This window comes from Glandiceps talaboti, chromosome 10 (genome assembly GCF_964340395.1).
Source record: "Glandiceps talaboti chromosome 10, keGlaTala1.1, whole genome shotgun sequence".
Taxonomy (NCBI): domain Eukaryota; kingdom Metazoa; phylum Hemichordata; class Enteropneusta; family Spengelidae; genus Glandiceps; species Glandiceps talaboti.
This window is the reverse complement of record NC_135558.1, coordinates 11,652,501-11,668,118: the sequence shown is the minus strand read 5'-3', so window position 1 is coordinate 11,668,118 and position 15,618 is coordinate 11,652,501. Positions and strand designations below refer to the sequence as shown.

The following is a 15,618-nucleotide window of genomic DNA, read 5'->3' as shown; positions in this document are numbered from 1 at the left end:
TTTTCTCCAATGACGTTATTTCTTTATCTGGAATTATTGAAATAAGATAAATATTGTCTTCCAACATATCATGTAATATGTAACTATCACATAATGATCGTTTTGATTTTATATAGTTTGCCGGTCATTTCACGAATGAACAGCTTACGAATAATGCTACATAGACGACACCACCCGCCGTTGAATCTATCGTTTACACCCCACATATACCAACATTTTTTCAGTTATCAGAAGTGTACTTTAGATAATTATTTAATTATCTAATATGTGAATTTCCATCTAAATTTACAATCCACCATTTTCTAAAAGATATATAAGATTTTAATAACTATCGTGACAGTAGTAAATACAGTAAGTCAGTTGTTCGAGTGGGATGTACAACGCATAGAGGAATCGGCCGTCTCATCTGCTTGAATGCCCCCGGTGTTGTAAGGTGTGCCTCTAGTGGCATTCACGGTGGGTGTGTAATAGCGAGCATAGGAGTACGCCTTCACGAGAGTCCATATTTGATCTTTGTATATTCGACTTCGCTCCTTTTATCCTTTCCCAAGATATTTCTTCTAACAGCAGTCTTTCAGAGCATCGATTTTGTCAGGTAAGTCTGTGATGTCTGCCTATATAAACTTGATCAGTCATGTGTGCCGGGAGTTGATCGTTTTGTAGATCGCACAATTATGACAATAGTGCATTGTCGTGATCCTTTCCATCTCAAACAGATCATTCACTGTCACTGTGAAGTCGCGGTCAGTCCAAGGACGAAAGAACACGGTCATATGAGAGTTTTTTTTACAGAGACGTTGTAAAGTTAGATCGGAAACTGAACCTTTCCATTTGCGAGACTGTTACTTTTCACAACGTTGCTCACATTATATAATGACACCGCACTGTCAATTTCCAACGGATGGAAACGAATCTAAAGTGTTTGAGCACCGGTCTCGAATAGTAATAATAATGTAAATCTCATCTCGCTCTCTCGTCCATGTAAATAATCAAGTATATAACACACCGGCTAATTTGCATGATCACCTGTTCTTTTACAATACTAAATGTTGGATTGTCATGTATGTTTCATTGTGTAAATTACAGCTGTGACGAGTATATTATGGAAAAATTACATGAACATGTCAATTTTGCAAGAAAGGAACTCAATTTTCAAAACGACCTGACACAAAGTAAAAAAAAAATAAAATACCCTAAACTATTTGATTTGTTCATTGAAGCCAGAGGTCAAAACACCCATGACCTCACTAGTACTAGAGATATATGAAAGCATAGACATAGGCTGGAATCAAGGACGTTTTGTGTTACAAGACAAAGTCCAGACTCCTGTAAAATATATTTATTTATTCTTGTTATAGAAATATAAGTGATATGTTTAAGTCAGACTGAGTGAATGATGACTCAATGGTGACTGTCATTCTAAGTGGTCACATAAGACAAGCAATAAATGTAACATTTCCTTTGTCATGGCATCCTCTACTGGAATTCAAGGTCACTGAAGGTCAACTAACTTCTACAAAGACTTAATTCAGGAATAATTTGTCCCTCTCCTTCTACTCTATAGATATGGTAACTATAGCAAATATAACACACAGTACAAACCCTACAATCACCCCTTTAATTAGACTCAGTTTTAAATTACATGTTGTGAATATACTAAAAGTAGTACCTGTAGTATTGGTGAGTTACCTATGCTACGGTCTGCTATAGTGTTGTTAAGTGTGTAGCACAAAAACAAACTTCACAATGTTTTACTACACATATGTCTTTAATATATTACGTCTAGTCAGATATATATACTGTGTGCATATATGTAATCGCCTGAACATACTGTAACAGTGTAAACCTCAGATGTATTTGGCACTAGAAAATTTTTACATTTTTGCAGTCTTCAGCTAGTTCTCAAAGATTAATTAGTACTAATTATCAGACTGTTATCTTGTGTTTATGTACAAGAAGTCATTTTTAGTCACTACTTATTTTCGCGTTTTTGTTGCCCAGCAAAAATAAGCGAAAATACAGCTTTTAGTGAAAATTTACAGGTTGACACTATTATTATCATATACTACTATGGTACCGCCAGACAATATTTTAGGGGGTGTGTATGTGTGCTCTCATGATGATAACCACACCCCCAGCAAACATGATGTACCAGCTGAAGTGTAGACTAGAGCACTGACAGTATATGACAGTATTTGAGAACATGTTATTCATATTTCAAGTATAAAAATTTACATAATAGAATTACTGTACAGATACAGTCATTTATTAATTAATTAAAAATTCAATATTTGAAAAAGATTTAACAGGAATTGTAGTAAAATTTGAATTATTAGGTATGGAACATTTTCTATTATATTAGATAGTATTATTTGCTTGAGTTTATACATGTGACTATTTCGAAGCTAAAAAGTTTGTGAACTGAACTTCAGCAGTATTGCTGAAGTAAGTCGGTTGTTTAGAAGCTACATTTTCAAAAATACATTCACCAGGTAGAGACAGAATTAAATAAATCTACTTGACCTTTATGACCTGGACAAAACTATTCTAACAGAGGGTTGGATGACCGTACACCCAATAGCTAGGATTTGTAGAAGTGTACAAAAACTTAGTATGCTAAGTAACTACCTGTGAGTAATTAGACTAGTGATTGCAGCTCATACATATCATGGCCTTGCAGCCTCTCCACTTACATACATATATATATAATCTTTCAAAGTCATGAATCCAGCGAGAAGGCAGGCAGGTTAGTAGCTCTGAGTGACTGAGACAAAATCATGACAAAGTGCTTACCGATAGTTTTAGAACACTCCCTTTATCCCTAGTCCTAGCTAGAGATACAACTTGCAGTGCGTTGGATATTACTTTTAGAAATATTTTGTTAGAGTTTTGGAACCCTGATAACAACAGTTTGAAACATGATAAAAATTTCAGAGTTTTCTATAAATTTTGAGGAAACCACAATACTGAAAATGGATGTTGGTATTTTGGCAAAAACATAATAAATTTGGAGGGAACCCCCAGTGAATGACTTTTGGTACTCAGGTAAGTTGGCAAAAATATTGTCTTGCTTTCTATTTTTATGTTGGTTAGGACAAAATGAAAAAAATTATATATTGTATCCAACCCAGCCCAGATGATATTTATGATTTGCCTTTAGCTAGTAATATTTCCACATACTTGTAAGTAGTTAGTGACGCATTATCAGCTCGTCTTCACTATATTTAGTTCGAACTTTTAACCTTTTAGAAATTGGAATTCTCTTAGTTCTATGGAATACAATTTACAAGCTTTTCAGTCTGTGAATAAACATATAACTTTAGACAAATGTGTAGGTTGGTAGAAATGAGTGGAATGTGTGCTGTTTACACAACAATCAAAAGAACATTCTCTACCTTTTTTTGCCATTCAAATTTAATTGACATTCCACACTGTCTCAATGACTGAAACCAAAGGGATGTTTTGACTCTCGATGTTATGATGACAGTGCGGTCAAATTTCCATAAAATGTGTGGTTTTTAGTGGCCAGGAAGTGAGACGAAACACCACTCCCTTCAAATAGTTCAACACATACTATTTATACTTGAGTTTAGGTTCGTAATATCCTAAATTTATTCAATATTGTGCATTAGCAAGTCCTTTGGCATTTACACTAACTGTTCGTTGAATGTGTGTGGCCAAGGCATTGTTAGTATTTTAGGTGTCTTGCTTAAGTGTTGACCCATGCATTAATTAATGATTAAATCGGTGTATTACATGTTACTGCAGGGCTTTCCCTTGATTTGGTCTGGCCCAAGTACATTCTGTAATGAGGGTTTTCTCAAGAATTGTCTATGGAATAGCTGGAAAGATCATGAATGAAGGGGATATGGTCCCAGGCTGCCGGCTGGTCTGCCCCAAGCAGTCTTGATTCATGATTACATGGAATGATTCTGAGATTTGGCACAGGCACTATAGTATGCACATGGAATTGGTATGCTCCAGGCACTGTCTGTAGTAAGGCTATGAGTATGACCCAGGCACTGCTGTGCTTAGCCAACTATTGAGGTCAACCTCACTGTGCCGCTCTTCGTGATGACTGAACTGCTGTGTTTAGTACTGAACTCTCCTTGGGTGAAGTCAAACCTTTGACCTGATAGAATTCAGATAGCCTAGATTCCTTGCTGTTCAGTTTTGCTCAGAGAAAAAAATATTAGAATGTAGACATCTTGGTCAGGTTATGGTTCCTTGCCATCAACAATATGGTATGTATGGTGTCTTATACACATGTATGTACATTGTACCGCCAGTACAGAAATTGATATAGGAGGGTTCACATTTCTAACGTCCAGTGACCCAATCAAAACATTGAACAATGTACACAGACATTTTGTAACCAAAGTGAAACATTTTACACCAAGATATGATTTGGTTATAATGCTAACTAATCCTCTTATGTAAATATTCAGTCAGAATCAGTTACAAATTTATCAAAACTAAATAAATAAAAATGTAATATTTTGTTGATGTCATTCTCAGTGAGTGAGAGAGAGAGAGAGAGAGAGAGAGAGAGAGAGAGAGAGAGAGAGAGAGAGAGAGAGAGAGAGAGAGTATATTTCACTGAATCGAGAGAGAGAGAGAGAGAGTATATTTCACTGAATCAAGTCACAGTAGATGAACACTTAAAAACTATACTAGCTGCAATGGGAGTATTATTTTTTTGATCCGACAACCAACAATACATTCACTGAAAATTGTTCAAATACCATTAATTAGACATTGTTAGAGGTTGATATTATCCATACGTACATTTGTAGTAGTATTGAAACAGATTGAATTCATAATCACATTAATGGTGCCAAGTTTAGAATATGGACCCAAAAATCAATTCGATTGAAGTTATTGTACCATATTATTATGTGTACAGCTATATAGATGTATTTATCCACACGTGATTCAATACTGTGCAGGGTGTACAGTATTAACAGTGGCCACATGGATGAGGATTGGGTAATTTATTTAGGATTTTTAAATTTATATACATATAACACGTTTATCATGACTTCCTACTTGAACAGTGAATGTGAAACACGTTCACACAACAGATACATGTACCAAGTCCTTGTTTGTACCTCAATACTAAAGATTAATAATTATGTAAAATGTTTGTTATTGTAAGTACAATAACAAAACTTTTTACACATTTTTTTAGCTTTTTGCAATGAATTGAGTTGCAAACACAAACTTGGTGTTTGTAGGTTCACATTGATTTGTCAGTAGGAAGCCATGATAAAATTGTTTTATGAATTAAAAATCCAAAATAAATGCCCAATCCTAACATCCATATGGCCACTTAAAGATGAAGTCATTATGTCTAACAAAAGAGTTTTTTATAGAAACATTCCAAGCACAGCCAGGACAGCGTTAAGTTATTTTCAATTGAATACAACTGCCATTAGATGACAAAAATGAAAAGTAGGTGTTAAATTTATGACGTCTTTCTTTAAAGATTACTTATTATGATTATTTGTTCACTTTATCATTTTATGCGATTTGGAAGATTAGAAGATGTTGTTGTCACATAGTGAATCATACTTTAGTCATGACTTGGGTTGTTGTAAGTAATGTCTACTAGTGCAATTGTATATTATGGTAGGTGATGTAAATTATGTGTAGTGGTTACATTGGGAATCGAACCATAACAAGATAGAGAGCTTATTATATGAAGCGAGTTCATTTTACAATCCTTCTATTTATAGTAGTAGTTGTGGTATGCAATCAATGTAATGAGGAAATTGACACTGCCAGGTGAAACAGTTAGAATGGCATAGGTGATCTATAAGTCAGACCAAGCTGTTAGAGGACTAAGGCCCAACCTATCAAAACGTTAGTAAATCATCAATCTTGAAATACCAATGTTCGGAAATTTATAGACCTAAAAAGACAGGCCGGACGTTTTGAATTTCCATGGATAAAGCTTAAAGGGGAAGTAGATAAAAATTATTGTCAGGGAAAGTGATGTTATCGAACTACTCTTCTTCCTTTCAAGTGCACAAGATACTATCTCACTGCTTCCCTTTTCTGCTTTGTAAGTTTCATGATATGTTTCCCGGTCATTCCTTATAAGGCAGTGTATTTAGCCGTGGCATTGTAAATAGTCTATGCATATTCAAAGTAGTTTAAGTACAAATGTGTGTGTCAAAGACTTGTTTCAAATCTTTCTATACACCCATGGTATCCAATAGTAAACACGACCTACATTGTATATATCAGTCAGTTGTTGAACTATACATACTATGGCTGATTTGAGATCATAATACTTGGCTATCTGACTTGACATATACCATGTTCTGGTGAACAACATTGTCAAGCTGGATAGTCAAGTCTCTGGGTATGTAAAGGCTAATTCAGATCAAAATAACTAGCCCAGATAGATACTTGGCTATCTATCTCCGATATATAGTATACATGTACCATATGTTCTGCATGTTTTGGTGATCAACAATTTCAAGTTGAATAGCCAAGCCTCTGAGCTAAACTATGTATGGCTGATTCAGATCAAAATAACTAGCCCAGATACTTGGCTATCTCTGACTTGACAATGTTGTTCCTCAGAATAACCCAGTACAGGAGGTATGTCAAGTCAGATAGGCAAGTCTCAGGGCTGTAAAATAACTGCATGCAGTGCTGACAGCAGATAACATGTTTCCATTATATCAGTTTTAGGCATAGGCCTTGGTACTAGTATATTTGGTGTAGTTGTACTTGAAAGATGACAAACCAAATCTAAGGCTACTCTAGATAATATATCCCGGTATTACATGTAAACAATGGACGAAAAAAAAATACCACAACTATCGAAATTTGTTTGAAGCATATAGTTTTATGTTTGTGAATTTGAAACTTAAATATGCCAAATATCTGGAAAGTGAACAAATATATAGCTAATTTAAAGTAAAGTGTTTGGTAATGTGCATATACAATGATATTTATTGCAAACTAAAACATATACAAATGCCATTCATAGATGTACATGAAGTCACTATGGCGGAATGTCTGAAAATATTGCCTCCCTACTTTGTAAATAAAATTTAGATGTAATTTATATTTTCTACCTTTTGATGTGATTTCTTGAGAAATTTTATTTGCTGTTTTCAGACACTACCATACTGTGGAATGATATACATATTTGTAGATACAAGAACCCTGGTAAAAAGGCAAGGGGGGGGGGCTGGTAAAGTTTTCATAATTTGAATTTTGTTATATATACATGTACTAATTCTGCTCATGAACTGTAGTATTATATGATGTGGAATTAACTACCCTTAATAAAAACAGGGCATTGTACTATAAATAGCAAGGTAATTAGTGATCAATGTCAACTAGCCTATTTATGATTGATGGCTGTAGGTCAGATCATCAAATTCAGAATGGAATCAGGTCAAAGGTCATCGTCAAATATGGAGTAAAATTACATGTAGGTCAAACAAAGAAATTGTCCAAACTCAATAATATTTGCATTCACAAAACAAATGCTCATTGTTTATACGAGTTAGAAATTCATAAAATCTTTGAAATTATTAACACACTTTGTTAGCAAAGCTGGAAGGAAAAATTGAAAATATTGTATTTTTGACAGTACAAAAACAAAAATATCTCTATCGTACATTTCCACTAATAACAGGATTATTTGATAAGGCCACTTATGTAGGTCATGTTTATTTAAGGCCACTTATGTAGGTCATGTTTAATGGCCTGTTTTAGATTAGAATTAAAATCTAGGTGTGAAAAACAGTCGTTCGCCAGGGCTACAGAAAAACTTATTTCGTTCAAGAACAAAAGAATGGTTTATTAAAATATGTTAATGTACTGACCCCAGATTGAAACTTAGCCCTTTAATATCTTTATGCATCAGATGTTCTCATGTTCCTACAGAAATCCAAAACAAGTTCAAATTTGCATCAACTGTACTATTTAATATAATATGAGATGTGTGCAGTATTTTAGTTATGGCTGCCTATACTATATTGTAGGCTACACATTATACACAGTGGCTAGGCAATAAATATTTCACAGCAGTACTTTTTACCACATCAAGAAAATATTTACTCAAAACTAGAATGTTATTTGATAAAATACAAGATTTGACAGTTATTGGTGATATGTTACAGTTGACATGGCGATGCAAATAGGTATGTGATAATAGTAATACTTTGTGTTCACCAGATGGCCACATAATTGTTACCTTAATGCAAATACACCTACTCTTATAATTATCATCATAAAATCTATCATGGGTGTCCTTTTTGAGGTTCTCTTTTGTTCTTATTGATTCTATTCTGAATATTTTTTTCCCTTTATTGATGTTGTTTTGTTTCCTTTCTATTTCTCAATTGTTTGTTGTCATTTTTGTGTGACTTTCTTTATGGTTTACCCAAATTTTTTGGCTGTATTTTTTCAGCGTTTGAGAAGTAGATTTTTGATGACATAAAACTATGTGTATAGACATTAGACTTTGGATAATCAGTTGGTGATTAAACCAGATCAAATGTGAACCAAATACAAATAGACAAAATACATCAGATGGTACATTAAATATATACTGTAGAGACAGAATTAGTATTACCATATTACAGGGTCAATGCTTTGTTCATCTCTACATTTTCATTCATTCAGTAAACGTTTAGGGAACTAAATAGAATACACAATAGTTCTAGAGATGGTAGTTTGCAGTGCTGTTGTGGTGTATTGTATGTATATATAGTGCTGTGCTGTATGTGTAGCCTGTAGTATACTATGTGCAGTAGTGTGGGGTCATTGTATGCAGCACAGTTTGCAGTGTTTTACATGTAGTACATTGGTCATGCAGTGTTTTACATTTTATGTGCCCGGTGCTATTGTAATGTGTACCATTGTGGTACTTAGTACATTGTAATGTGCAATACTGTGGTACATTGTAATGTCATGTGCAGTACTAAGGTATTGTGCACGCATTACAATGTGCAGCACTGGTATTGTACATGCATTACTGTGGCACATTACAGTGTGCAGCACTGTGGTATTGTACATGTACTACTCTGGTGCATTCAAGTTCCACAATACTGTGATACGGTATATTGTATGTACAGTGCTATGGTACATGTACCTTGTGCAGTACTGTGGTATACATCATTACATGTATTGTCTGCACAGCACTGTGGTATACATCATTACATGTATTGTCTGCACAGTACTGTGGTACATATAAAACACACAATACAATGTACATGTATTTATACTGTCATAATTTAAAGTAAACATTTTGAATGAAAACACTTAGCCAGTAAATCTACACACAGTCTATACTGTACACTGTCTGTACTGTACAGTGTAGTTCTTTGTGTTGGTTGACAAGTCATGCCATCGTTGCAATGTGAAACATTTAATGTCAAACCATGAAAGGTCAATTAACATTCACTACATGGGATAGGGGTTATTTAAATGTCTATTAATGATGCCTTCACCTTACTTACAATGGGGGTGTGTTGTATGACCTCAGAGTTTCCAAATGACTGCCAAATCAGGATAACAAATTGATTCCTGTGTATCAGCAGATGTAGAAACCCCCAACACCTCAAGATCATAATATACTGGAATACATGTTTATTAGTATTTATTTAGTGTATATACATACCCACACACACATATATATACAGAGTGTTGAGGTCAGTGTAATACCCCCAGGAATGTACTGTATGTTAGGCTAGGCAACATATTGTAATGGAAGAATGACAATAGACCCATCTTCACCATTGATGTGCTCCCATGTTTTTATTGTTATGTTTTATCAAAGGGTAGCATTTATAGTCATTCAGACACCTTTACCCTCTTCCACCCCTCTCCTTATGATTGTAGAAATGACATTTAGTTTTATTATATAGACAGAAGTGTTCACTGTTTTTTGCCAAGGTTTGGGAATTAACCCCAGTAAAGGAATTTGGTAAAAATTGTGTAGCTGTCCATATTGTACTCTGTAATTGTGGTGGGCAACTCCAGTAAAATACCTTCAGAACACAAATATGGGTTATACCTACTTATTGCCCTTAAAGACCAACTTCAGGACACAAATACGGGTTATACCTACTTATTGCCCTTAAAGACCAACTTCAGGACACAAATACGGGTTATACCTACTTATTGCCCTTAAAGGCCAACTTCAGGACACAAATACGGGTTATACCTACTTATTGCCTTTAAAGGCCAACTTCAGGACACAAATACGGGTTATACATGTACCTACTTATTGCCCTTAAAGGCCAACTTCAGGACACAAATACGAGTTGTACCTACTTATTGCCCTTAAAGGCCAACTTCAGTGTAGGATTAAAATGTAGGCGTGAATAAAACACCTGTCTGACAGAACAATGGAGAAGGTTGCTCCAGAACAAAAGACTAATCCTATATAAACCTATCATCATGGCTTCTGTGACAAGTTACATGAATACCAGAAGAAGAAAAAATAAATGTCAGTTTTACTCAGTTCAGTCCGTGTTCCCTCCCCTCTCCTCCCACTTTTCCAACCTGTCCTTATGGTTGTTGAAATGACAATACACAGTTTGACCTTGTAGACAGTTGCCATCATATACAGTCAATTAGATGACCTGCCATGACTCCCTGAGGAATGTATCCATACATCCCTTCTCCCTAAAGCCTTCCAATCTTGAATTTCCGTCTGTTGGATAACCCCTATGGCTCCCCATCAATTCTCACCCCCCCCCCCCCCCAAATTAGTAAAAATGACAGTGTTCAACTTGACCTTGTTTACATGTTGTATTCACAACTGTTTGTATAGAAGCAATTTGTTTACAACAGGTCAATCTCTTTGTCTGCAGATATGTGTCCTTCATACTTCAGGCGAAATATTTGCAGGCTGAGAAACAGAACAAGTTGAACTACATGTGGAGATTTGTATGATATTGATACATGTAAAGTAAAAATATATTCTTTGCTGTACACTAAGCTCTGTATCTAGAAATGAATCATCGTGATTATCACAGTATGTCTTTATGGTTTGGGAACCTAATGAACCCAGAGACTTGACTAGACTGTCTGGCTTGAAAATGTCGTCCACCTGAACATATTCTTAGAGCTGTCAAGCTATATACATGTATGCTATCCGTGGCTTCAAATCTGTGTTCACAGCCTAATCTGTGGCTTTGAATCGTGAGGAAAGATTTTGAGATTCCAAGCCATACTAGTGAAGCACAGTATATGAAGTTTAAGATAGGCAAGTCTCTTGGCTAGAACCTGACTAATAATACAGAGGGAAGTGTAAGAAATCTTGCTTAGATTTCAACATCATATAATTTTGGTAGGGAATTCCCCAATTGAATACAAGGAAACCTGTATATGTTTTATCCACTTTGCTGGTCTGAATAAAACATTGAAATTCAGAATCAGAAAACCATTGTAATTTGAAAACGAGAGACTTACAAGCAGTGGTCACCTACAGTACAAACTCCTTGATTGCTTATATTGTCTGTCAAGTGTGTGCATAGACATTGTTTAGGGTATATGTTAGCATTAAAAATGTAAAGTGGACTGTGTACATACATGATGGGAAGGGGATGGGGCTTTGTTTCACATAGGCTAGATAGGTAAATTTCTGTTCTAGAACTTTACTAATGCATAGGGGAAATGTAAGAAACCTTCCATAGGTTTTCATACTCTATGATATAATAATTTTGGTGGGGAACTCCCAGTCGAAGATTAGGACAGCTGTATATGTTTTATCCACTTTACTCGTCTGAATGAAAACATTGACATTCTGAATCAGAAAACCATTGTGATTTTAAAACAAAAGACTTACAAATACAGTGGTTACCTACATGTACAGTACAAACTCCTTGATTGCATATATTGTCTGTCAACTGTATACATCTATTTGTATAGGGGATGTGTGCATACATGATGTGGGGTTTTGTTTCACAGCGGTTACAATGCTGTGGAGGGTAAGGTGGGTGGGGGGGGGGCAAATCATTGTTATTTATACATGTATATGACAGATTGTTATGGTAATCAAGAGGGATTCACTGTATTTGTGACCTTTACATGTAATTTATAATAGAATTAATAGATGTACATTGCCTTGTGAATCATCAACCCATACATATATACATGTACATGGATACAGGAATTAGTTAGTAGAGTAGTACTTAGAATGTAGGTTGTGTTACTGATCAGATAGTGACTCATACTGACTTGTATATATAATGTATATGTAATGTGTAGAATGCCATTTCATGATCCTAATAAAATGACATGTATGTTAATAGATTGACGCAAGGAAAGGTCATCGTAAAGTCAAAATAGAAATGTCACTACAAGAGGCCCAAAGTTGGTCTGTGTAGATGTTTATGCGACATAAAAATCAAAGCAATTTTTTTACATCAAAATTTTTCTTTAACATTTGCGTCATCATGAGTAATGCGTTTATTTATTAAACTATCTACTATCAATTTGTAAGTGATCCATATAAAATTAAAAGGTACATGTACCATTAGGGATACATAATAAAATAGTGCCAGCACAGTTTGCGTATGTACATTATAATGTACCATATGTATAATTTATCTGACATGTTTTAACTTTAATGTGCTAATGATAACTGTGGCAAAATATGCCATTATTAATTGCAGTAAATATGATGTAGGGCAATATCTGAACTTTGGTGAGTTTGCAGGTATTTTCACATATTTTTTGTGATATACTAATTAATACTCTGGCAGTCGAGATCTCAGTTTACACAGATACAAAATGTAGACACAAATTAAAGTTATTTTTGCAACATAGTGATATACATTTGTAAGTTATTGAATGGACATTGGTTTTATTGTACTCACAGTAGGGTGGCATTTCTGATTATATCCATAACCTAGCAGTTGATATTTCTGGGGACCTCTAATGTTTACAGTAACACTTCTGTAGCAACCACATGAACAACAAAGGTTTTAGTCTGTGTCTATCTTAGTAAACCGATACCCCATTTGCCAAAGTAGTACTAGTAACTGTCACACACCTGGAAATGTAAGACTTACAATAAGGTATGAAACCGTGCAATAGTAACGTGGGTCACCCTCTTCCAACATCAAATGTTTAACAAAACAAACCTGGATGAATCATACCTGTGTAAAGATAACAACCAAAATGACATGATTCACATAAATTCAACCCTTGAGTCATGCAGTAAGACATACCTTGATAACACACTTTCCTTGTATTTCTAAGCTTATATAATAGAATGTCACAGAAATGTCAAAAATGGTGTAAAATTTCCATGCTTTCTGAATAATTACGTGTAGTATCTAAGGTTGAACTTCTCTAGATTCACGTTTAATGCAGGTAGATTCTGTTACACCAGAATTTTGGGTTTGAAATGTTTTTGAATAACATTAGGAATCAGGTACATGTACCTGTAGATTTTACCTACTTTAATGGTATGTAACTAAATCTCTGAGATACATAAAGTAGGATAGGACAAGACTTATAAATACTGCAAATACAACATAGCTTTGAAATTGTGGTGGTATTTCTAATAATGGATGTTGTTTTTGTGAAGTGTGTCTTTTTGTCTTGTGTCCATTTTGAGGGCATCACTTCTCATTTCGTTTGTTCTCAGATTCAGGACATTTGTATATGAACATCTCTGTTCATTTGCTAAATTTACAAAGTGTAAGTTACCAACGTACATGTACATGTATGTAATCAATGTATATTTACAGATTGGTTTGTGTTTTTAACACTTGTGTTTTTGTTTTAAATGTGGTATTAGGTAAAATCAAGCTACAATAACATAAAATTTGTCAGTTCAATCCCCAGATATATCACATCATACATGTAGTTCCCACCAAAAGGTACTTGCCGTGGAAATTTATACAAAATTTATCATATTTTCCTTGTACTCAAACTAAGCACCCCCTAGTCTGGATGCCAACGTGGTATTGAATCATGTAAAGAGAGATCTTTAAATTTACAAATATCCTTTGAGGTTTAATAAATATTTGAATGATAATTTTGAGATTCATGTAAAGAGAGATTAAATGAAGGGACTGTGACAAGATTAAAGTTAACCACCCCAAACCCGACCCCTCTTCTCTATTACTTGGGCTCCCGAACCTTAGTGAAAACACTGTGTTTATATTGTGCTTGCCTGTGTTTTTGCCAAGATGTCAACCACAGAGTCAGTAACAAAGATATAGCAAACAGTATATGTCTAAACCTCACATACAGTAGCAACAACTTAATATTGTACCATAAATGGTGGTAACTTATCTACTTGTCACCATTTACAACAATACATTAGTCTTCCTCACGGATGAAATACACGGAAGAGAGAGATGTAATATGTAACTCTTCTACTTTCAAGTTCCATTGTCTCTTTGTTACTGTCTGTTTTGAAAGAACACTCATATATTAATCATACATAACCAACCATAAAACAGTTGTATAGAGATTTAGATTAATATGTCTACTACTTAGTATTATCAGGGCTTGAATTTAATGTCTATACTTGGCAGTAAGATTTAGCCATGTGAACTGCTTTGACAGCAGTAGTTTTGTATCAATTTCCATTGATCTAACCATGGATGTGTCTCCCCTTAAACCTCCATGGTCTAACAAACTACCACTAGTGACTTCATACAGTGGGAAGTTTAGTACCGGTAGTCTAGATGCAGTGTGTTAGTAGTGACTAGTCTGTGTCATGGACTATAGTCTACTTACAAGCTGCTGCTAAAAGTTGTTAGCAGTGATATCTGACATGGAATGGGTACAAATAGTGAGGGCATTATATAGACTGATTTGTGTGTTAGTTGCAAGTTTTCTTACTAAGCACTAGTATAACACAGTGGCATGCAAGCTTTGATTTATATAAGTTACAAATACTAAGCACTGGTATACATGTAGCACGGTGGCATGCAAGCTTTGATTTATACTATAAGTTGCAAATGGCCTTACTAAGATTCAGTAAGCACTGGTATAGCACAGTGGCATGAAGACTGATTATGGTTCCTTTTATAAATTGTAAGTGTTCCAACTGATGGATGCTATAATGATATCCCATTATATATAATACCAATCAGTTATATATACTATAGAGTGCTCATGTCACTCTGAACTTAAAAGTCAACAATATATCATAATTATAGTATATAGTATTCCATATATATGGTGTCACCTTTAGTATGCATCAAGAATCTAACAATTAACTAGGGTGCTTAGTTGAAAAAAACAAAAAAAAATGATTATAAGGAAAATATCAAGCTATGATTGTCAATGAATTTTAAATGTAAACTAATACCATTTGTAATGTGAAGCTGATAATGAAAGCTTTTACATATACCAGATTCATGTATCGTAATTCATTTACCAAATCTGATATATCAAACAAAACATATCTCAGTTTATTCTTGGCAATGTAATAATAGTAGCGTTGAATCTATATATGCTGATGTCCTGCACTGCATTACATGAAATATCCATGCTGTCCTGTGCTATAACACCCGGGGTGTTACTCTCATAGTAAAGCATACGGGTATGTGCTGCCCAAGTAGGTAACTTTCACACAAAAAAATTCATGAACATGGGTCGACTTTCGATCTG

The 15,618-nt window shown here is 34.7% G+C and overlaps 1 protein-coding gene across 3 annotated transcripts in view; it reads left to right on the top strand.

The window, feature by feature from the left end:
• Positions 1-424: 424 nt before the first annotated feature.
• Positions 425-15,618, top strand: part of LOC144440944 (uncharacterized) — a 52,321-nt gene continuing 37,127 nt past the window's right edge. For all 3 annotated transcript variants that reach the window (XM_078130419.1, XM_078130418.1, XM_078130417.1), the window contains exon 1: positions 425-595. The gene's annotated coding sequence lies outside the window, so the exon portion shown is untranslated. The remainder of the gene's footprint in view (positions 596-15,618) is intronic.